The sequence below is a fragment of the Chiloscyllium punctatum genome, chromosome 24 (assembly GCF_047496795.1).
Source record: "Chiloscyllium punctatum isolate Juve2018m chromosome 24, sChiPun1.3, whole genome shotgun sequence".
NCBI lineage: Eukaryota > Metazoa > Chordata > Chondrichthyes > Orectolobiformes > Hemiscylliidae > Chiloscyllium > Chiloscyllium punctatum.
The window spans coordinates 44,398,816-44,426,390 of NC_092762.1; positions in this window are offsets into that span (position 1 = coordinate 44,398,816).

Below are 27,575 nucleotides of genomic sequence, written 5' to 3' on the forward strand. Positions count from 1 at the left end.
ACAAAGGTTATAATCTATTTTTGCTTTCAATCTGTTGAAGAGCACTGTGCTGAAGACCCTGCCAGGTACTAACAGCACTGATCTATTCCTGCAGTATTTCAGTCACCAACATTGCTTTCATGATGATTTTCTTTGTGTACACACACACACACACACACACACACACACTCCATGCCAACCAAACTAAACTAGTCCCATCTGCACTTAGCCCATATCCCTCCAAATATTTTAACCGTTGTAATTGTCCCCACATCCACCACTTCCTCTGGAAGTTCATTCCATGCATGAACCACTGTCTATGTAAAAAAATTGCCTCTCATGTCTTTTTTAAATCTTTCTCCTCTCACCTTAAAAATATGGCCCAACCTTAAAATCCCTATCCTGGGGAAAAGACACCCGCTACTCACCTTACCTATACCCCTCATGATTGTATAAACCTCTGTAAAGTCACCCCTCAACCCACTACACTCCAGTGATAAAACTCCCAGCCTATCCAGGCTCTCCTCATATTATCAATCCCTCTATTCCCGGTATTGTTGGACAAATGTGTTTATGACAGCGTCTTTGGACAGCTCTGTTGGTATTGCAGTAATCCAAAATGCCTTGTTCTTCAGGCTCTCGCTGCTTCTTTGAATCTCTGATCTGGCAACTTCTGACAGTGTTGATCTTCAGTGACTGAGGTACAGTGAAACTAACAAGACATCTCCATGGTTCCAGCTCTTTACTGCGATCCAGCAACTCCTGCTTGAAGTATTATCATAAGAACACAATTAGGCTTTGCTATCATGTCAAGCTCCAAGCTAAATGGCTTGCATGACTTTCAATCACCAAACTTAAATGAAGGCTACTTGGTAAGGTACCGGAGGTCACACATAAAACTGTACTCAAAATTTGGACAAAGTGTAAGGAAGAAAACAAACTTAACTAAACCAGTGGTCTGCATTATATTTTTAACAATCCACAGATGTTAGAAAGAAAAGCCATTCAAACTCATTTTACTCAGTGAATTTAGACAGAAACACAAGCCTAACTGTAAGATGATAAAATGTCAATTACACCAATATACAAGAAAAGTCTCTCTCCTTTGCCATTTATGACAGGTTCTACCTCCCTTTGTTTTATCTGTGCTGGCATTCTGGTCGGTGCCTCAGACTACAAGTTATAAATTTACAGGTTCCAAATTGTAATCCATAGAGACTGGACACATAATCTCGTCTGGATGGAGGGCAGCACTGCCAGAGGCACCATCTATCAAATCAGATATTAAGCTAAGGTCCTGGTTGGCTTTTTAAGTGAAATGTAAAAATTCAACTTGCGATGGAATTAGCTCTGTTGTTCCACCTAACATTTATCCTCCAACCAACAACAACAAAATCAGATTTTATTCAGTCATCATATTGCAGTTTATGGGATCTTGCTATGCTAAAGTTGATTACATATGTACTGAAGCATGTCAGTTCATGTTACCCTGCTGCATTCACCCTGATAGTCCCTCCACCAAACAAACAGCAGCCTCTTCTCATGCAGTATAAATTGTTGCTCGCTTTGAGAGATTTGGTATTCTTGTGAATGTCCTGATGAGTGTAAGATTCAACAGTCCGTCTGCTTTCTTCAGCGATACTCAGACTCTGTACAACCACGTAACTACTTCCAAAGTACTTATTGCGCACAGAAAAAAGTGGTTCAGGATGTGAAGTGAAAATGAAAAGGGATGAAAAGGGTGGTTATAAAGGCTTTTAGCATGCTTGCCTTCATTGCTCAGTCCTTTGAGTATAGGAGTTGAGGCAATATGTTGAAGTTATACAGGTCATTGGTGAGGTCTCTTCTGGAGTCCAGTGTCCAGTTCTGGTCACCCAGTTCTGCGAAGGTTGTTATTAAACTGGAGAGGGTTCAGAAAAGATTTACCAGGATGTTGCTGGGTATGGAAAGTTTGAATTATAAACAAGGGCTAGGTAGGCCGGGGCTTTTATCACTGGAGTGAAGGAGGTTGAGAGGCAACCTGATAGAGGTTTATAACATAAGGAGAGGTACAGATAGAGTTAATAGTAGTTGGCTTTTCCCTGGGATGGGGGATTTCAAGAGTAGGGTCACATTTTTAAGGTGACAGGAAAGAGATTTGAAAAAGACATGAGAGACAAATTTTTTATATAAAGCGTGGTCCATGTATGGAATGAATTTCCTGAGGAAGTGGTGGATGTGGGCACAATTACAAAATTTAGATACATAAATAGGAAAGGATAAGGACCAGGAGCAGGGAGGTGGGACTAGTTTAGATTGCGATTAAGTTCAGCATTGATTGATTGGACTGAAGGGTTTGTTTCCATGCTGGACGACTCTATGACTATGATTATGACTATATTAATGCAAATTATTTCTTATAAAACTGCCTTGATGAAGAGGAAGGGATGTTTAGAGAACCAGTCATTTACATTTCTGAATTCCTGTATGACCCTTTCCTGGCTCTCCCATGTTTTCACAGGATCAGGTATTCCTATCCCAGTCCTCACTGAAAACCTATTGGCAGAAATAAATGTGGTCTCAGTGGAAAGAAGAAGAGGACATCATCCATTGCTCTGACCAGAACTTTGTTTCCCTGACGAGAATTGTCCCAACAATGTTAATCACAAACCTCAAGTTTTGCTTCCAGAGTCTCTTGGACCAAAAGTAGGGGATGGATGGACTCCAAGATTCAATAGGTATATGGCAACAGGAGTAAGTCATTCAGCCCATCAAGTCTGCCTGCACCACCATTGAGTATGATCATGATCATGATCATGATTTACTTCAATACCTTTACACCCACAAACCCCATGACCCTGTACACCTCTGCTCATTAGAAATCTGTCAATCTCTACCTTAAACATACAAAGAGATTTAGTTTCTGTAGTTCTCTTTGGTAAAGAATTCCAAATGTTCACAACCCTCTGAGTAAGAAAATTATTCTCGTCTCTGTACAAATTGGAATCTCCTTGTTTTTAATGAGACCACCTCTCATTCTTTGGAATCCTAGAGAATACAGGCCCAGTTTGCCCATTCTGTCTTCATAGAATGGATAACCTTGGAACAAGTCTGGTGAACCTTTGTTGCACTCCCTCTATGGCATTAACATCTTTCCTGAGGTAAGGAGACTAAAACTGTACACAGTACCCCAAATGTGGTCTCCTAAGCAATTGAAGCGAGACTGCACTCCTGTACTTAAATCCTCTTGTGATAAAGGCTAACATTCTATTAGCCTTCCCAATGACTGTCTGCATCGGTATATTAGACTTCAATGTCTTCTTGACAAAGACACCAAGTCCCTTTATACATCGATACTTTCCAACCTCTTACCATTTAACAAATACACTGCATATCTGTTCCTGCTGCTCAAGTGCATGATCTCACATTTTTCCACGTATTCGATATGTTCTTGTCAACTTAGTAGTCCTGTCCAAATTTTCTTGAAACTGTTTTACATCTTCCTTACAAAATGCAGATGCAGAAATGTTACATTTGGCCCCCATCTCCAATTTATTGATATAGCTTGGAGTCCAAGTCTGTTAGCCATTAATCCATGCCAGTAATTACCTCTTGTGCTTTAATTTTTCTAACCCTTTTCCCATGGAGACTTTATCAAAAATCCAAAAATACTATCCATCAAAACACCTTTCTTAATTTTGTTAGTAGTATCCTCAAAAAACTGCAACAAGCATGCCAAACATGATTATCCATTTGGAAATCCATACACCCATTTATCATGTTGTCTATGCTAGATTTAGTTTTTTCCTTATTACTGATCGAAGACTAACAGGTCTGTAGTTCCCTATTTTTTTCACCTTGTTGTTTTCTCAAATGGTGGGGCACCCTTTATAAGCTTGCAGGAATCATCCCAGAATCAATGGAATTTTAGGAGATAATCACCAGCTATCTCTATAGTCTTCAACAGTCTGGGATGGAGACCATGAGGACTTGGGAACATATTGACTTTGAGCTCCACTAATTTCTCCAGTGCAACGTTTTGTTCATACTAATTTTCTGCAATTCCTTACTCTCCATAGTCACTTGGATGTCTAGTTCTTGGGGATTTCCTATATCTTCCTTCATGAAAACAGGCAAGAGTAATTATTTAGCTTCTCTGCCATTTTTGTATTCCCCATTATAAATTCCCTTGACTCTGCCTTTAATAACCAACATTCACCTCAACCAAACATTTCCTTAACTTTCCTTTTAACTTCCTTAACTTTTACAGTCCAATTTGCTGGGATTTTTTTTCAGCTGGATTACATTTATATTCTATTCATCATTTTCCTATTAGTTTCTTGGTCCTCCTTTGCTGTATTCTAAACATTTCTAAAGATTTATTACTCTTTCTGGCCACTTCGTAAACCTTATCTTTTAATTTTATACAACTCTGAATTTCCTTTGTCAGCAATGAGTGGCTGACCATTTTAGTTTTTTTTGCACCTTTAAAAACTATATAGTTGCTGTTAGGTATATAGCGGTCTTTAAAAATAGACAATTGATTGTGTACAGTCATGCCTTTTAATGTATTTTCTCAATCTACCTCAGGCAATTTGTGCCTCAATCCTTCACAATTTAATTTGTTCCAATTTAAAACGTTGTTCAAATTGAACTACATAATTTAAGAAGAAAGAGACAGGTTGATCATGAAGGCAACACTAATTGTAAAATCATCGGGTGTAATTCACTGTGATTTAACGCATTTGATTTCACTCGAACCAACCAATCAATGACGGTTTGTCAAAAGGACTGTGTTGCGATAGGCAGACAAACCATTGGTGTGCATGCTTGGTTTTAAGCTAATTGGCAAATGGATTCAATAATTTAGAACCAGATAGCTGCAAAACATAACACCAATAAATAAATCATTTGTAATTAAATACTCTGCGCAAGTTCTCTTTGAGTACACACAACTCGGTGGCATTAGAAATGTTGATATATTTGTTTTATTGGTCCACACAACATCAGCATCACCTAATCCATCACAAATTGGCCTGGAGCAGGTGGAGGTGAGCTGCTTTCTTGCACTGCTATAGTCCTTGAGGTGGAATAACACCAACAGAGCTGTTCGGGGGGAGTTTTAGGTTTGGCCCAGTGACATTGAAGGAACCGTGATATATCTTTAAGTCAGGATGGTGAATTATTTGGAGGGGAATTTGCAACTGGTGGTATTACCATGTATCTGACTGCCCTTGTCCTTCTCGGTGGTAGAACCCGTGGGTTTGGAAGGTGCTGTTGAAAACCTTTGTAATTTGCTGCAGTGCAGCTAAACTGTGAATACAAGCAAAGATTAGCACAGACAACCCCTGTACACACAGAAGAGGAAGAGACAAATGAGATGGCAGGTGGTCTGACAATGTTGTGCTGCCAGAGCAGCATGGTAGCGTGACTTTGCCGATAGCCACCAGGTTGGCCTTGCTAATGATGCCCACATCACGTGAAGAGACAAAGAAAAATACCTGCTATTTCAGGCTCATAGAAAGTGCTTCAGTCATTAAACAGAGGCTGTTCACAAGGGTTCCTAAACACGGTTACAGCAACTGCTACAATTCATTCCACACACAGGCTCTGGAGAAGGTACCTGACAGTGTTCCCTCTGTACCATACTGTGTCACCTTCAGAGCACTTAGAATATGGAACCCATTAACACAAGATCACTACTGCCAGCCCAGCGCAAGGTCACCACTGAGTAAGCTAGATAATTTCGAACCAATCTGTTCAGAGATGTAATCACACACTTCTGCGGCAGTTGGAGCTTGAACCCAGGTCTCCTGGACTAAAGATAGGGGCATTTTCACAGCTCCATAAATTCTGTCATCACTGAGTAGGATATTGTCCTCCTGAAGATTAGGCCCAGGTGCTCTCAGCAATCGGAGACTCTGCCAAGGGTTTCCTGCCTTGCTGTGTTTAGCTACATTCTTGCACCGCTAATTGAGGACAAGAGTATTGACTCATGAGAGAGAACTGGCTCCTCACAGCAAGATGAAGATTTCTGAGGATCAGCCAGAGGTCAGGCCCACAGGTTGATGGAATGATCAGAATGTCAGGGAACCCTTACCAAAGGTAACCAACCCTTACCCTTACCCAGACCAAGGCTTCTGAGCACTGTCTCCACTGAAAGGATCGAACCCTGGGTTGTCAATTTATACAGAGTGGCTCCTTCCAACCCACAGCACCAGACTAACTTCTGGGAGTGTTAGCACTGATAATACACCCTGGATATAGTGACAAGGTCCCACGTTCCCAAACAAAATGGGATCGATTGCCTGGGGACTGCAGTCATGTTACTTACACTGGAGAACATGATTCGAATAAAAGCATTACAATCTGCACCAGGACGGATTCCAATTTGCTGTTAACATCACTTTTATTTTTACCTTCCTGTGACAGCATGCCTCCCTGTGCAGCTTTTGGAGAGGGGTTAACGTGCCCTTGCCACCCTTCCTAATGATCATGGGAGGGCACCATTAGAGGTTGTGCCAGGACATTGTGTGCAGTCACTAGGGGGAGTGAGGTTTATCTTGTTCCTCAGTCAGAGGGACTGGGTGTTCAGCTTCACAAGATGTGGTCCTTTGATTCATGGCAACATCAATCTCATCACTTCCTGCCGTAGCCCTTTCACAATCTCACTGTCCATCCACATTGACCACTGTCTACTTGGACTTGCACCAATGGGCCATCAGTGTAATAAAGCAGTCACACAATCTGTTCACCACAGACAGTGCTACTGCATCGAATCAAGTGTACTTTTTTTGTTTATTCACGTGATGTGGGGCATCGCTGGCTGGGCAAGCACCTGTTCCTCATTTGGTAAAGCTTAATACAATCTCCAATGTCAAAACTTTTCAGAATTATTACTCTATACAATAGCTCCCCTCCAGCTTTTCTCTCCTTAGTTGACATTTATATATAAAACGACTTCTATATTTACAGCTAACCTTTTATTGTGTGGCACCTATAGGAGAATGAACGTGCTAGTTGATCAAATATTCCAGTTGATCAGCAGGTAAACATAATCAAGGTAAAAACACACACTTAGTAACAGAACCATAATGTAGGGGAATATACACATCACTGTTTTACTTTATTTGCAGCACTAGTCACATAAATAAAAATGTAACTGACTTAAATAAATCTTACTGGCAGAGAGCCTTCTCACTTGCACAGTCAACTGATTCCTCGGACATCGCAGTGTTTGAGGAGAAATTGACTCAAAATTGACTTGAAATTGAATCAATTGTTGATATTTTGTGTGGTCATGCAATTGAAAACAAGTACATTTACATTGAAGTAAATAACTTTTTAAAACTATAATAACTGGACAGAATAATATAGTAAACTTTGCAGTGTTTGAGGTATATGATTTTTGCTGGTTTATCAAAAAGTTAGAGACATAAAAATTTGTAGACAAGTAGGAGGTTGGAAGAACACAGCAAGCCAGGCAGCATCAGGAGGTGGAGAAGTCAGCGTTTCGGGTGTAACCCTCTTCAGGATTCAAGAAAGATTACACCTGAAATGTTGATTTCTCCACCTCCTGATGCTGCTTGGTTTATCAAAAGTACCAGTTCATAAGCTGCTAGTTAAAACAAAGGATGCTGTATTATATCTCATGTTCTCAACATCTCTGTCTTCACAAATTCAGACACTTACACAATGCTTCCAAAATAGATTCACTTCAGACTTGGAAGATTGCTAGGTCATTGCCTTGAGGACTGTTGACCTCAATCCTGACCATGTCTCCATCATTTCTCCATTGGGATGATCTTTTATCCTTTGAAAAGGATGTTGTCATTGGTAAACCTGTCCATTTCCTAAGCTGGAAGACCCATGTTTGCTTGGATTCCTTTTTTGGAGAAACACCACTCTCTAACTCAGTAGTTGACTCAGAACATGACCTGGAGGATATTTAGTCTTTTGAATGGCCACCATTGAAGATGGCTGCTCTGTTGAAAGAAGTTGTTGTTCCATGTACCATTCCAAATTTTCAGACTAAGCAATTATCTCTTCTTGACTGTGTTCTGAATTTGTTAATGTTGGTCTGATTTCCATGAAACACATTGAAATTTGGGTGCAATTAATCTTCACTTTGTTCGAGGAAATCTTTATTCTCAATCTGCTGATATGTCTATCTATGTTGAATTAAATCAGCTCTTTATTTCAACTTCTTGAGTAGCTTCGGCATTTCAATTCACTCTCTGTGGAGGTCTTCCTAGTGAACTGGATATTTGTACATCCCCAAATGTCATCCTAGCAGACAGCTGTTTGTTAACATTATCTATGTCACTGGTATCTCTGAACAACAAGGAACTAAATTGTTAACACTGAAGCTGTGTCAGCTCATTAGCCACCAACCCAATCAAGTCTTCTGTATCAATTTGTCAGCGGTTACCTTTTGTCTGAGCAACTTCAGTCAAAGATTCATTAATGAGCTTAATTGGTTTGTAGTTTGGGCAAAAATTGATGATTTTTCTCTTTTGAATTTTCTTTAGTGATGATAGAAATTACAAACTAGGAGCAAAAGGAGACCATTCTTCCCCTTAAACCAACTCTACTATTCAATAATATTGTGGCTGATTTGTTGATGTTTCAAAATCCCACCCCCTCCAACTCTCCCCGATAACCCTTAATTCCACTGTCTAAACAAGGATCCATCCATCTCTGTCTCGAAAATATTCAGCGATCCTGTCTCCACTGATTTCAGAGGCAGAGAGTTCTCAAGTTGCATAACCTTCTTGGGGGATAAAAAAGTTCTCATCTCTGCCTTGAAAGGGCAGCTCCTATTTTAAAACCTGCCTCTTTGTTCTGGACTGATCCATAAGAGGAAACATCCCATCCAAGTCGTCAATGCCATCATATACACTTCAATCAAGCCACTCCACACTCTTCCAAACTATCCAACTTATCCTCAGAAAACAACCCATTCACTCCAGGTATCAATCCAATAAACTTCCTCTGAACCATCTCCAATGCACCTGTGTCCTTCCTTAAATAACACTACCAAAATTGCACACATGATTTGAAGTTGCCGGTGTTGGATTCAGGTGTACAAAGTTAAAAATCACACAACACCAGGTTATAGTCCAACAGATGTATTTGGAAGCACTAGCTTTCGGAGCATTGCTCCTTCATCAGGTGGTTGCGGAGTAGGACACAGAATTTATAGCAAAAGTTTAAAATGTGATGTGACTGAAATTATATATTGAAAAAGACTTGGATTTTTTGTTAAGTCTCTCAATGTTTAGAATGACCATGTTGGTTTCAGTTCTTTCATATGTTAATCCCAAAACGTTCTTTGAAGTTACATTCTCAAGTAAATTTTAACAATAGGTGACATGTCGGCCCAGATAATGCATTGAAGGTGTGAGCTGCCCTGTGTGAGGTAGTCTGTGCCCCAAGGTTGTGACTGATTCTATTTCTAAATAAAGGGATTTACAGAATCTTACATGAATTCATGATGTTTTTGAGCAAAATAAAATGTAATTCTGCAAGAACAAATTCACACCACAATTTGTTGGTGTGTGTGTGTCTGTGTGGGGTATGAGTGCCTGTGAGAGAGTGCTTGTGTCTGAGAGAGGGTCTGCATGAAAGTGTATGGGTCTGTAGAAGTAGGGTATGATGCTCAACTCATCGACCGCCAGGTACAATATGCCACAGGGAGAAACCGTAATGACTTCCTCAGGAGACAGACATGAGCTGCAACTAACAGGGTACCCTTCATTGTTCAGTACCTCCCAGGAGCCAAAAAACTATGCCATATTCTTTGCAGCCTGCAACACATCATCGATGAGGGTGAGCACCTCACCAAGACCCTCCCTACGCCTCCACTTCTCGCCTTTAAACAACCACCAAACCTCAAACAGATCATTGTTCACAGCAAACTGCCCAGCCTTCAGGCCAACACCATACAACCCTGTCACGGCCCCTCATAATTTTATAAACCTCTATAAGGTCACCCCTCACCCTCTGATGCTCCAGAGAAAACAGCCCCAGCCTATTCAGCCTCTCCCTATAGCTCAAATCATTCCTATTTGACATGAAAACAGTGTAATCAATCAAATTATGGTGCCTCCCCCTTGAGAATTTGGATGTGAAAATTTGGGGCATTAGGATTAGTGACTGATCACAATAACAATGATTAAAGGAGATAGAAGATCACAACAGCAGCCTCACTTTCTGTTCATCAATTAATTTTTAATTATCTGCTGACTGATCGCCTGAGATTGCATGAACACAAACTCATAACTCTCATACCCTGAAGCTGTACATTTGATCCATAATTCATCCACTATTTCCTAAAATACGGACCATGTAGTCAATCAGAGAGGTCTCTGCGTCATGTTCAGCTCTCCATAATCATTAACTACATTCATGGCATGCAGGTGGGGTGCACCCACCCATGGTTTATTGACAATTGAAGACTGTGATCTGTCTTTTCATTAGAAGACTTCTCCAGTATTGTGTAATGTATAAATAATGTACTTTTTTAACTCATTCATGGGCTGTGTGCATCACTGGCGAGACGAGCATTTATTTCCCATTTCTAAGTAATCTGATGGTAATGACCTACCTCCTTGATCACAGTCCTTGGGATGTAGCCACAGCTCAGATCTGTTCCAGAGGGACGTCCACAATTTTCACTGACAGTAAAGGAATGGCCGATACATTTCCAAGTCAGGATGGTGAGTGGTTGAAGGGGTACCTGGAGAGGGTGGTGTTCCTTCTAGATGGTCAAAGCTGCGGGTTTGGAAAGTGCTGTGATGTTTGTTAAATCCATTCCTATGTCTGGAGTAACTTCACACCATGTGAATACCACAGCTGCGTGGTGGCTCAGTGGTTAGCACTGCAGTATCCCAGCGCCACAGACGGTAGGATTAGAGCCTCCAGCTGTATGGAGTTTGCACATTCTCCCCATGTCTACATGAATCTCTTCTGGGTACTCCAGTTTCCTCCCACAATCCAAACATGTGCAGGTTAGGTGAATTAGCCATGCTAAATTCTTCTATAGTGTTCAGGGATGATGTAGGTGGAGAAACATCCTGTCTCCACGTGGGGCTAGACTCGTTCCCAGAAAGCAGCTGGAAAGGGAAGAGGCAGACAGCGACAATGCAAACATGAACCCCTGGAGGCAGTGCTGACTAACTTTCAAACAACTTAGATCAGGGTCAAATACAATACATTCAGCTTCAAATAACATCTGATCATACCTGAATTGCTGGCTCAACGCACTGAAATACCAACCTCAAGTACAACACTACACTCACCGCACTGAAATACCAGCCTCATGTACACAGCTCCATTCATCTTACGGAAACACCAGCCTCATGTACACAGCTCCATTCACCGCACCGAAATACCAGCCACATGTACACAGCTCCATTCACCGCACTGAAATACCAGCCTCATGTACACCGCACTACTCACCGCACTGAAATACCAGCCACATGTACACTGCTCCACTCACCGCACTGAAATACCAGCCACATGTACACTGCTCCACTCACCGCACTGAAACACCAGCCTCATGTACACCGCACTACTCACTGCACTGAAATACCAGCCACATGTACACTGCTCCACTCACCGCACTGAAATACCAGCCTCATGTACACCGCACTACTCACCGCACTGAAATACCAGCCACATGTACACTGCTCCACTCACCGCACTGAAATACCAGCCACATGTACAATGCTCCACTCACCGCACTGAAACACCAGCCTCATGTACACTGCTGCACTCACCGCACTGAAATACCAACTGCATGTACACTGCTCCACTCACCGCACTGAAATACCAGTTTCATGTACACTGCTCAACTCACCGCACTGAAATACCAACCGCATGTACACTGCTCCACTCACCGCACTGAAATACCAGCCTCATGTACACTGCTGCACTCACCGCACTGAAATACCAACCGCATGTACGCTGCTCCACTCACCGTACTGAAATACCAGTTTCATGTACACTGCTCCATTCACCGCACTGAAATACCAACCGCATGTACACTGCTCCATTCACTGTACTGAAATACCAGCTTCATGCACACTGCTCCATTCACTGTACTGAAAAAGCAGCCGCATGTACACTGCTGCACTCACCACACTGAAAAAGCAGCTGCATGTACACTGCTGCACTCACCGCACTGAAATACCAGCCTCATGTACACTGCTCCATTCACCACACTGAAATACCAACCGCATGTACACTGCTCCACTCACCGCACTGAAAAAGCAGCCGCGTGTACACTGCTGCACTCACCGCACTGAAATACCAACTGCATGTACACTGCTCCATTCACCACACTGAAATACCAGCCTCATGTACACTGCTCCACTCACCGCACTGAAATACCAGCCTCATGTACATTGCTCCATTCACCGCACTGAAATACCAGCCTCATGTACACTGCTCCACTCACCGCACTGAAATACCAGCCTCATGTACATTGCTCCACTCACCGCACTGAAATACCAACCGCATGTACACTGCTCCACTCACTGCACTGAAATACCAGCCTCATGTACACTGCTCCATTCACCACACTGAAACACGAGCCTCATGTACACTGCTCCACTCACCGCACTGAAATACCAGCCTCATGTACATTGCTCCATTCACCACACTGAAATACCAGCCTCATGTACAATGCTCCACTCACCGCACTGAAATATCAGACTCATGTACATTGCTCCACCCACCGCACTGAAATACCAACCGCATGTACACTGCTCCATTCACCGCACTGAAATATCAGCCGCATGTACACCGCTCCACTCACCGCACTGAAATACCAGTTTCATGTACACTGCTCCATTCACCGCACTGAAATACCAGCCTCATGTACACTGCTCCATTCACCGCACTGAAATACCAGTTTCATATACACTGCTCCACTCACCGCACTGAAATACTAACCGCATGTACACTGCTCCATTCACCGCACTGAAATACCAACCGCATGTACACTGCTCCCCTCACTGCACTGAAATACCAGCCTCATGTACACTGCTCCATTCACCGCACTGCAATACCAGCCTCATGTACACTGCTCCATTCACGGCACTGAAATACCAGCCTCATGTACGCTGCTCCACTCACCGCACTGAAATACCAGTTTCATGTACACTGCTCCACTCACCGCACTGAAATACCAACCGCATGTACACTGCTCCATTCACTGTACTGAAATACCAGCTTCATGCACACTGCTCCATTCACTGTACTGAAAAAGCAGCCGCATGTACACTGCTGCACTCACCACACTGAAAAAGCAGCTGCATGTACACTGCTGCACTCACCGCACTGAAATACCAGCCTCATGTACACTGCTCCATTCACCACACTGAAATACCAACCGCATGTACACTGCTCCACTCACCGCACTGAAAAAGCAGCCGCGTGTACACTGCTGCACTCACCGCACTGAAATACCAACTGCATGTACACTGCTCCATTCACCACACTGAATTACCAGCCTCATGTACACTGCTCCACTCACCGCACTGAAATACCAGCCTCATGTACATTGCTCCATTCACCGCACTGAAATACCAGCCTCATGTACACTGCTCCACTCACCGCACTGAAATACCAGCCTCATGTACATTGCTCCACTCACCGCACTGAAATACCAACCGCATGTACACTGCTCCACTCACTGCAATGAAATACCAGCCTCATGTACACTGCTCCATTCACCACACTGAAACACCAGCCTCATGTACACTGCTCCACTCACCGCACTGAAATACCAGCCTCATGTACATTGCTCCATTCACCACACTGAAATACCAGCCTCATGTACAATGCTCCACTCACCGCACTGAAATACCAGCCTCATGTACATTGCTCCACCCACCGCACTGAAATACCAACCGCATGTACACTGCTCCATTCACCGCACTGAAATATCAGCCGCATGTACACCGCTCCACTCACCGCACTGAAATACCAGTTTCATGTACACTGCTCCATTCACCGCACTGAAATACCAGCCTCATGTACACTGCTCCATTCACCGCACTGAAATACCAGTTTCATATACACTGCTCCACTCACCGCACTGAAATACTAACCGCATGTACACTGCTCCATTCACCGCACTGAAATACCAACCGCATGTACACTGCTCCCCTCACTGCACTGAAATACCAGCCTCAGGTACACTGCTCCATTCACCGCACTGAAATACCAGCCTCATGTACACTGCTCCATTCACCGCACTGAAATACCAGCCTCATGTACACTGCTCCATTCACCGCACTGAAATACCAGCCTCATGTACACTGCTCCACTCACCGCACTGAAATACCAGCCACATGTACACTGCTCCTTTCACCGCACTGAAATACCAGCCGCATGTACACTGCTCCATTCACCGCACTGAAATACCAGTTTCATGTACACCGCACCATTCACCACACTGAAATACCAGCCTCATGTACACTGCTCCTTTCACCGCACTGAAATACCAACCGCATGTACACTGCTCCATTCACCGCACTGAAATACCAGTTTCATGTACACCGCTCCATTCACCACACTGAAATACCAGCCGCATGTACACTGCTCCATTCACCGCACTGAAATACCATCCTCATGTACACTGCTCCACTCACCGCACTGAAATACCAGCCTCATATATACTGCTCCATTCACCGCACTGAAATACCAGCCTCATGTACACTGCTCCACTCACCACACTGAAATACCAGCCTCATGTACACTGCTCCACTCACCGCACTGAAATACCAGCCACATGTACACTGCTCCTTTCACCGCACTGAAATACCAACCGCATGTACACTGCTCCATTCACCGCACTGAAATATCAGCCGCATGTACACCGCTCCACTCACCGCACTGAAATACCAGTTTCATGTACACTGCTCCATTCACCGCACTGAAATACCAGTTTCATATACACTGCTCCACTCACCGCACTGAAATACTAACCGCATGTACACTGTTCCATTCACCGCACTGAAATACCAACCGCATGTACACTGCTCCACTCACTGCACTGAAATACCAGCCTCATGTACACTGCTCCATTCACCGCACTGAAATACCAGCCTCATGTACACTGCTCCACTCACCGCACTGAAATACCAGCCTCATGTACACTGCTCCACTCACCGCACTGAAATACCAGCCACATGTACACTGCTCCATTCACCGCACTGAAATACCAGCCGCATGTACACTGCTCCACTCACCGCACTGAAATACCAGCCTCATGTACACTGCTCCACTCACCGCACTGAAATACCAACCGCATGTACACTGCTCCACTCACCGCACTGAAATACCAGCCTCATGTACACTGCTCCACTCACCGCACTGAAATACCAGCCACATGTACACTGCTCCTTTCACCGCACTGAAATACCAGCCGCATGTACACTGCTCCATTCACCGCACTGAAATACCAGTTTCATGTACACCGCTCCATTCACCACACTGAAATACCAGCCTCATGTACACTGCTCCACTCACCGCACTGAAATACCAACCGCATGTACACTGCTCCACTCACCGCACTGAAATACCAGCCTCATGTACACTGCTCCACTCACCGCACTGAAATACCAGCCACATGTACACTGCTCCTTTCACCGCACTGAAATACCAGCCGCATGTACACTGCTCCATTCACCGCACTGAAATACCAGTTTCATGTACACCGCTCCATTCACCACACTGAAATACCAGCCTCATGTACACTGCTCCTTTCACCGCACTGAAATACCAACCGCATGTACACTGCTCCACTCACCACACTGAAATACCAGCCTCATGTACATTGCTCCATTCACCACACTGAAATACCAGCCTCATGTACAATGCTCCACTCACCGCACTGAAATACCAGCCACATGTACACTGCTCCACTCACCGCACTGAAATACCATCCGCATGTACACTGCTCCATTCACTGTACTGAAATACCAACCGCATGTACACTGCTCCACTCACCGCACTGAAATACCAACCGCATGTACACTGCTCCACTCACCGCACTGAAATACCAACTGCATGGACACTGCTGCATTCACCACACTGAAACACCAGCCTCATGTACACTGCTCCACTCACCACACTGAAATACCAGCCTCATGTACACTGCTCCATTCACCGCACAGAAATACCATCCTCATGTACACTGCTCCACTCACCGCACTGAAATACCAGCCTCATGTACATTGCTCCATTCACCACACTGAAATACCAGCCTCATGTACAATGCTCCACTCACCGCACTGAAATACCAGCCACATGTACACTGCTCCACTCACCGCACTGAAATACCATCCGCATGTACACTGCTCCATTCACTGTACTGAAATACCAACCGCATGTACACTGCTCCACTCACCGCACTGAAATACCAACCGCATGTACACTGCTCCACTCACCGCACTGAAATACCAACTGCATGGACACTGCTGCATTCACCACACTGAAATACCAACCGCATGTACACTGCTCCACTCACCGCACTGAAAAGGTAGCCTCATGTACAATGCTCCACTCACCGCACTGAAATACCAACCGCATGTACACTGCTCCATTCACCGCACTGAAATATCAGCCGCATGTACATCGCTCCACTCACCGCACTGAAATACCAGTTTCATGTGCACTGCTCCATTCACCGCACTGAAATACCAGCCTCATGTACACTGCTCCATTCACCGCACTGAAATACCAGTTTCATATACACTGCTCCACTCACCGCACTGAAATACCAGCCTCATGTACACTGCTCCATTCACCGCACTGAAATACCAGTTTCATATACACTGCTCCACTCACCGCACTGAAATACTAACCGCATGTACACTGCTCCATTCACCGCACTGAAATACCAACCGCATGTACACTGCTCCCCTCACTGCACTGAAATACCAGCCTCAGGTACACTGCTCCATTCACCGCACTGAAATACCAGCCTCATGTACACTGCTCCACTCACCGCACTGAAATACCAGCCTCATGTACACTGCTCCACTCACCGCACTGAAATACCAGCCTCATGTACACTGCTCCACTCACCGCACTGAAATACCAGCCTCATGTACACTGCTCCACTCACCGCACTGAAATACCAACCGCATGTACACTGCTCCACTCACCGCACTGAAATACCAGCCTCATGTACACTGCTCCACTCACCGCACTGAAATACCAGCCTCATGTACATTGCTCCATTCACCACACTGAAATACCAGCCTCATGTACAATGCTCCACTCACCGCACTGAAATACCAGCCACATGTACACTGCTCCACTCACCGCACTGAAATACCATCCGCATGTACACTGCTCCATTCACTGTACTGAAATACCAACCGCATGTACACTGCTCCACTCACCGCACTGAAATACCAACCGCATGTACACTGCTCCACTCACCGCACTGAAATACCAACTGCATGGACACTGCTGCATTCACCACACTGAAATACCAACCGCATGTACACTGCTCCACTCACCGCACTGAAAAGGTAGCCTCATGTACACTGCTCCACTCACCGCACTGAAATACCAACCGCATGTACACTGCTCCATTCACCGCACTGAAATATCAGCCGCATGTACACCGCTCCACTCACCGCACTGAAATACCAGTTTCATGTGCACTGCTCCATTCACCGCACTGAAATACCAGCCTCATGTACACTGCTCCATTCACCGCACTGAAATACCAGTTTCATATACACTGCTCCACTCACCGCACTGAAATACCAGCCTCATGTACACTGCTCCATTCACCGCACTGAAATACCAGTTTCATATACACTGCTCCACTCACCGCACTGAAATACTAACCGCATGTACACTGCTCCATATACCGCACTGAAATACCAACCGCATGTACACTGCTCCCCTCACTGCACTGAAATACCAGCCTCAGGTACACTGCTCCATTCACCGCACTGAAATACCAGCCTCATGTACACTGCTCCACTCACCGCACTGAAATACCAGCCTCATGTACACTGCTCCACTCACCGCACTGAAATACCAGCCTCATGTACACTGCTCTACTCACCGCACTGAAATACCAGCCTCATGTACACTGCTCCACTCACCGCACTGAAATACCAACCGCATGTACACTGCTCCACTCACCGCACTGAAATACCAGCCTCATGTACACTGCTCCTTTCACCGCACTGAAATACCAGCCTCATGTACACTGCTCCATTCACCGCACTGAAATACCAGCCTCATGTATACTGCTCCATTCACCGCACTGAAATACCAGCCTCATGTACACTGCTCCACTCACCGCACTGAAATACCAGCCTCATGTACACTGCTGCACTCACCGCAACGAAATACCAGTTTCATGTACACCGCTCCATTCACCACACTGAAATACCAGCCTCATGTACACTGCTCCTTTCACCGCACTGAAATACCAACCGCATGTACACTGCTCCATTCACCGCACTGAAATACCAGTTTCATGTACACCGCTCCATTCACCACACTGAAATACCAGCCGCATGTACACTGCTCCATTCACCGCACTGAAATACCATCCTCATGTACACTGCTCCACTCACCGCACTGAAATACCAGCCTCATGTATACTGCTCCATTCACCGCACTGAAATACCAGCCTCATGTACACTGCTCCACTCACCACACTGAAATACCAGCCTCTTGTACACTGCTCCACTCACCGCACTGAAATACCAGCCACATGTACACTGCTCCTTTCACCGCACTGAAATACCAACCGCATGTACACTGCTCCATTCAACGCACTGAAATATCAGCCGCATGTACACCGCTCCACTCACCGCACTGAAATACCAGTTTCATGTACACTGCTCCATTCACCGCACTGAAATACCAGCCTCATGTACACTGCTCCATTCACCGCACTGAAATACCAGTTTCATATACACTGCTCCACTCACCGCACTGAAATACTAACCGCATGTACACTGTTCCATTCACCGCACTGAAATACCAACCGCATGTACACTGCTCCACTCACCGCACTGAAATACCAGCCTCATGTACACTGCTCCACTCACCGCACTGAAATACCAGCCTCATGTACACTGCTCGACTCACCGCACTGAAATACCAGCCTCATGTACACTGCTCCACTCACCGCACTGAAATACCAGCCACATGTACACTGCTCCATTCACCGCACTGAAATACCAGCCGCATGTACACTGCTCCACTCACCGCACTGAAATACCAGCCTCATGTACACTGCTCCACTCACCGCACTGAAATACCAACCGCATGTACACTGCTCCACTCACCGCACTGAAATACCAGCCTCATGTACACTGCTCCACTCACCGCACTGAAATACCAGCCACATGTACACTGCTCCTTTCACCGCACTGAAATACCAGCCGCATGTACACTGCTCCATTCACCGCACTGAAATACCAGTTTCATGTACACCGCTCCATTCACCACACTGAAATACCAGCCTCATGTACACTGCTCCACTCACCGCACTGAAATACCAACCGCATGTACACTGCTCCACTCACCGCACTGAAATACCAGCCTCATGTACACTGCTCCACTCACCGCACTGAAATACCAGCCACATGTACACTGCTCCTTTCACCGCACTGAAATACCAGCCGCATGTACACTGCTCCATTCACCGCACTGAAATACCAGTTTCATGTACACCGCTCCATTCACCACACTGAAATACCAGCCTCATGTACACTGCTCCTTTCACCGCACTGAAATACCAACCGCATGTACACTGCTCCACTCACCACACTGAAATACCAGCCTCATGTACATTGCTCCATTCACCACACTGAAATACCAGCCTCATGTACAATGCTCCACTCACCGCACTGAAATACCAGCCACATGTACACTGCTCCACTCACCGCACTGAAATACCATCCGCATGTACACTGCTCCATTCACTGTACTGAAATACCAACCGCATGTACACTGCTCCACTCACCGCACTGAAATACCAACCGCATGTACACTGCTCCACTCACCGCACTGAAATACCAACTGCATGGACACTGCTGCATTCACCACACTGAAACACCAGCCTCATGTACACTGCTCCACTCACCACACTGAAATACCAGCCTCATGTACACTGCTCCATTCACCGCACTGAAATACCATCCTCATGTACACTGCTCCACTCACCGCACTGAAATACCAGCCTCATGTACATTGCTCCATTCACCACACTGAAATACCAGCCTCATGTACAATGCTCCACTCACCGCACTGAAATACCAGCCACATGTACACTGCTCCACTCACCGCACTGAAATACCATCCGCATGTACACTGCTCCATTCACTGTACTGAAATACCAACCGCATGTACACTGCTCCACTCACCGCACTGAAATACCAACCGCATGTACACTGCTCCACTCACCGCACTGAAATACCAACTGCATGGACACTGCTGCATTCACCACACTGAAATACCAACCGCATGTACACTGCTCCACTCACCGCACTGAAATACCAACCGCATGTACACTGCTCCATTCACCGCACTGAAATATCAGCCGCATGTACACCGCTCCACTCACCGCACTGAAATACCAGTTTCGTGTGCACTGCTCCATTCACCGCACTGAAATACCAGCCTCATGTACACTGCTCCATTCACCGCACTGAAATACCAGTTTCATATACACTGCTCCACTCACCGCACTGAAATACTAACCGCATGTACCCTGCTCCATTCACCGCACTGAAATACCAACCGCATGTACACTGCTCCCCTCACTGCACTGAAATACCAGCCTCATGTACACTGCTCCATTCACCGCACTGAAATACCAGCCTCATGTACACTGCTCCACTCACCGCACTGAAATACCAGCCTCATGTACACTGCTCCACTCACCGCACTGAAATACCAACCGCATGTACACTGCTCCACTCACCGCACTGAAATACCAACTGCATGGACACTGCTGCATTCACCACACTGAAACACCAGCCTCATGTACACTGCTCCACTCACCACACTGAAATACCAGCCTCATGTACACTGCTCCATTCACCGCACTGAAATACCATCCTCATGTACACTGCTCCACTCACCGCACTGAAATACTAACCGCATGTACACTGCTCCATTCACCGCACTGAAATACCAACCGCATGTACACTGCTCCCCTCACTGCACTGAAATACCAGCCTCATGTACACTGCTCCATTCACCGCACTGAAATACCAGCCTCATGTACACTGCTCCACTCACCGCACTGAAATACCAGCCTCATGTACACTGCTCCACTCACCGCACTGAAATACCAGCCTCATGTACACTGCTCCACTCACCGCACTGAAATACCAGCCACATGTACAGTGCTCCTTTCACCGCACTGAAATACCAACCGCATGTACACTGCTCCATTCACCGCACTGAAATACCAGTTTCATGTACACCGCTCCATTCACCACACTGAAATACCATCCTCATGTACACTGCTCCATTCACCGCACTGAAATACCATCCTCATGTACACTGCTCCACTCACCGCACTGAAATACCAGCCTCATGTATACTGCTCCATTCACCGCACTGAAATACCAGCCTCATGTACACTGCTCCACTCACCGCACTGAAATACCAGCCTCATGTACACTGCTGCACTCACCGCAACGAAATACCAGTCTCATGTACACCGCTCCATTCACCACACTGAAATACCAGCCTCATGTACACTGCTCCTTTCACCGCACTGAAATACCAACCGCATGTACACTGCTCCATTCACCGCACTGAAATACCAGTTTCATGTACACCGCTCCATTCACCACACTGAAATACCAGCCGCATGTACACTGCTCCATTCACCGCACTGAAATACCATCCTCATGTACACTGCTCCACTCACCGCACTGAAATACCAGCCTCATGTATACTGCTCCATTCACCGCACTGAAATACCAGCCTCATGTACACTGCTCCACTCACCACACTGAAATACCAGCCTCATGTACACTGCTCCACTCACCGCACTGAAATACCAGCCACATGTACACTGCTCCTTTCACCGCACTGAAATATCAGCCGCATGTACACCGCTCCACTCACCGCACTGAAATACCAGTTTCATGTACACTGCTCCATTCACCGCACTGAAATACCAGTTTCATATACACTGCTCCACTCACCGCACTGAAATACTAACCGCATGTACACTGTTCCATTCACCGCACTGAAATACCAACCGCATGTACACTGCTCCACTCACTGCACTGAAATACCAGCCTCATGTACACTGCTCCATTCACCGCACTGAAATACCAGCCTCATGTACACTGCTCCACTCACCGCACTGAAATACCAGCCTCATGTACACTGCTCCACTCACCGCACTGAAATACCAGCCACATGTACACTGCTCCATTCACCGCACTGAAATACCAGCCGCATGTACACTGCTCCACTCACCGCACTGAAATACCAGCCTCATGTACACTGCTCCACTCACCGCACTGAAATACCAACCGCATGTACACTGCTCCACTCACCGCACTGAAATACCAGCCTCATGTACACTGCTCCACTCACCGCACTGAAATACCAGCCACATGTACACTGCTCCTTTCACCGCACTGAAATACCAGCCGCATGTACACTGCTCCATTCACCGCACTGAAATACCAGTTTCATGTACACCGCTCCATTCACCACACTGAAATACCAGCCTCATGTACACTGCTCCACTCACCGCACTGAAATACCAACCGCATGTACACTGCTCCACTCACCGCACTGAAATACCAGCCTCATGTACACTGCTCCACTCACCGCACTGAAATACCAGCCACATGTACACTGCTCCTTTCACCGCACTGAAATACCAGCCGCATGTACACTGCTCCATTCACCGCACTGAAATACCAGTTTCATGTACACCGCTCCATTCACCACACTGAAATACCAGCCTCATGTACACTGCTCCTTTCACCGCACTGAAATACCAACCGCATGTACACTGCTCCACTCACCACACTGAAATACCAGCCTCATGTACATTGCTCCATTCACCACACTGAAATACCAGCCTCATGTACAATGCTCCACTCACCGCACTGAAATACCAGCCACATGTACACTGCTCCACTCACCGCACTGAAATACCATCCGCATGTACACTGCTCCATTCACTGTACTGAAATACCAACCGCATGTACACTGCTCCACTCACCGCACTGAAATACCAGCCACATGTACACTGCTCCACTCACCGCACTGAAATACCATCCGCATGTACACTGCTCCATTCACTGTACTGAAATACCAACCGCATGTACACTGCTCCACTCACCGCACTGAAATACCAACCGCATGTACACTGCTCCACTCACCGCACTGAAATACAAACTGCATGGACACTGCTGCATTCACCACACTGAAATACCAACCGCATGTACACTGCTCCACTCACCGCACTGAAAAGGTAGCCTCATGTACACTGCTCCACTCACCGCACTGAAATACCAACCGCATGTACACTGCTCCATTCACCGCACTGTAATATCAGCCGCATGTACACCGCTCCACTCACCGCACTGAAATACCAGTTTCATGTGCACTGCTCCATTCACCGCACTGAAATACCAGCCTCATGTACACTGCTCCATTCACCGCACTGAAATACCAGTTTCATATACACTGCTCCACTCACCGCACTGAAATACCAGCCTCATGTACACTGCTCCATTCACCGCACTGAAATACCAGTTTCATATACACTGCTCCACTCACCGCACTGAAATACTAACCGCATGTACACTGCTCCATTCACCGCACTGAAATACCAACCGCATGTACACTGCTCCCCTCACTGCACTGAAATACCAGCCTCAGGTACACTGCTCCATTCACCGCACTGAAATACCAGCCTCATGTACACTGCTCCACTCACCGCACTGAAATACCAGCCTCATGTACACTGCTCCACTCACCGCACTGAAATACCAGCCTCATGTACACTGCTCCACTCACCGCACTGAAATACCAGCCTCATGTACACTGCTCCACTCACCGCACTGAAATACCAACCGCATGTACACTGCTCCACTCACCGCACTGAAATACCAGCCTCATGTACACTGCTCCTTTCACCGCACTGAAATACCAGCCTCATGTACACTGCTCCATTCACCGCACTGAAATACCAGCCTCAAGTACACTGCTCCACTCACCGCACTGAAATACCAGCCACATGTACACTGCTCCTTTCACCGCACTGAAATACCAGCCGCATGTACACTGCTCCATTCACCGCACTGAAATACCAGTTTCATGTACACCGCTCCATTCACCACACTGAAATACCAGCCTCATGTACACTGCTCCTTTCACCGCACTGAAATACCAACCGCATGTACACTGCTCCATTCACCGCACTGAAATACCAGTTTCATGTACACCGCTCCATTCACCAAACTGAAATACCAGCCGCATGTACACTGCTCCATTCACCGCACTGAAATACCATCCTCATGTACACTGCTGCACTCACCGCACTGAAATACCAGCCTCATGTATACTGCTCCATTCACCGCACTGAAATACCAGCCTCATGTACACTGCTCCACTCACCACACTGAAATACCAGCCTCATGTACACTGCTCCACTCACCGCACTGAAATACCAGCCACATGTACACTGCTCCTTTCACCGCACTGAAATACCAACCGCATGTACACTGCTCCATTCACCGCACTGAAATATCAGCCGCATGTACACCGCTCCACTCACCGCACTGAAATACCAGTTTCATGTACACTGCTCCATTCACCGCACTGAAATACCAGCCTCATGTACACTGCTCCATTCACCGCACTGAAATACCAGTTTCATATACACTGCTCCACTCACCGCACTGAAATACTAACCGCATGTACACTGTTCCATTCACCGCACTGAAATACCAACCGCATGTACACTGCTCCACTCACTGCACTGAAATACCAGCCTCATGTACACTGCTCCATTCACCGCACTGAAATACCAGCCTCATGTACACTGCTCCACTCACCGCACTGAAATACCAGCCTCATGTACACTGATCCACTCACCGCACTGAAATACCAGCCACATGTACACTGCTCCATTCACCGCACTGAAATACCAGCCGCATGTACACTGCTCCACTCACCGCACTGAAATACCAGCCTCATGTACACTGCTCCACTCACCGCACTGAAATACCAACCGCATGTACACTGCTCCACTCACCGCACTGAAATACCAGCCTCATGTACACTGCTCCACTCACCGCACTGAAATACCAGCCTCATGTACACTGCTCCTTTCACCGCACTGAAATACCAGCCGCATGTACACTGCTCCATTCACCGCACTGAAATACCAGTTTCATGTACACCGCTCCATTCACCACACTGAAATACCAGCCTCATGTACACTGCTCCACTCACCGCACTGAAATACCAGCCTCATGTACACTGCTCCACTCACCGCACTGAAATACCAGCCACATGTACAGTGCTCCTTTCACCGCACTGAAATACCAACCGCATGTACACTGCTCCATTCACCGCACTGAAATACCAGTTTCATGTACACCGCTCCATTCACCACACTGAAATACCAGCCGCATGTACACTGCTCCATTCACCGCACTGAAATACCATCCTCATGTACACTGCTCCACTCACCGCACTGAAATACCAGCCTCATGTATACTGCTCCATTCACCGCACTGAAATACCAGCCTCATGTACACTGCTCCACTCACCGCACTGAAATACCAGCCTCATGTACACTGCTCCACTCACCGCAACGAAATACCAGTCTCATGTACACCGCTCCATTCACCACACTGAAATACCAGCCTCATGTACACTGCTCCTTTCACCGCACTGAAATACCAACCGCATGTACACTGCTCCATTCACCGCACTGAAATACCAGTTTCATGTACACCGCTCCATTCACCACACTGAAATACCAGCCGCATGTACACTGCTCCATTCACCGCACTGAAATACCATCCTCATGTACACTGCTCCACTCACCGCACTGAAATACCAGCCTCATGTATACTGCTCCATTCACCGCACTGAAATACCAGCCTCATGTACACTGCTCCACTCACCACACTGAAATACCAGCCTCATGTACACTGCTCCACTCACCGCACTGAAATACCAGCCACATGTACACTGCTCCTTTCACCGCACTGAAATACCAACCGCATGTACACTGCTCCATTCAGCGCACTGAAATATCAGCCGCATGTACACCGCTCCACTCACCGCACTGAAATACCAGTTTCATGTACACTGCTCCATTCACCGCACTGAAATACCAGTTTCATATACACTGCTCCACTCACCGCACTGAAATACTAACCGCATGTACACTGTTCCATTCACCGCACTGAAATACCAACCGCATGTACACTGCTCCACTCACTGCACTGAAATACCAGCCTCATGTACACTGCTCCATTCACCGCACTGAAATACCAGCCTCATGTACACTGCTCCACTCACCGCACTGAAATACCAGCCTCATGTACACTGCTCCACTCACCGCACTGAAATACCAGCCACATGTACACTGCTCCATTCACCGCACTGAAATACCAGCCGCATGTACACTGCTCCACTCACCGCACTGAAATACCAGCCTCATGTACACTGCTCCACTCACCGCACTGAAATACCAACCGCATGTACACTGCTCCACTCACCGCACTGAAATACCAGCCTCATGTACACTGCTCCACTCACCGCACTGAAATACCAGCCACATGTACACTGCTCCTTTCACCGCACTGAAATACCAGCCGCATGTACACTGCTCCATTCACCGCACTGAAATACCAGTTTCATGTACACCGCTCCATTCACCACACTGAAATACCAGCCTCATGTACACTGCTCCACTCACCGCACTGAAATACCAACCGCATGTACACTGCTCCACTCACCGCACTGAAATACCAGCCTCATGTACACTGCTCCACTCACCGCACTGAAATACCAGCCACATGTACACTGCTCCTTTCACCGCACTGAAATACCAGCCGCATGTACACTGCTCCATTCACCGCACTGAAATACCAGTTTCATGTACACCGCTCCACTCACCGCACTGAAATACCAGCCTCATGTACACTGCTCCTTTCACCGCACTGAAATACCAACCGCATGTACACTGCTCCACTCACCACACTGAAATACCAGCCTCATGTACATTGCTCCATTCACCACACTGAAATACCAGCCTCATGTACAATGCTCCACTCACCGCACTGAAATACCAGCCACATGTACACTGCTCCACTCACCGCACTGAAATACCATCCGCATGTACACTGCTCCATTCACTGTACTGAAATACCAACCGCATGTACACTGCTCCACTCACCGCACTGAAATACCAACCGCATGTACACTGCTCCACTCACCGCACTGAAATACCAACTGCATGGACACTGCTGCATTCACCACACTGAAACACCAGCCTCATGTACACTGCTCCACTCACCACACTGAAATACCAGCCTCATGTACACTGCTCC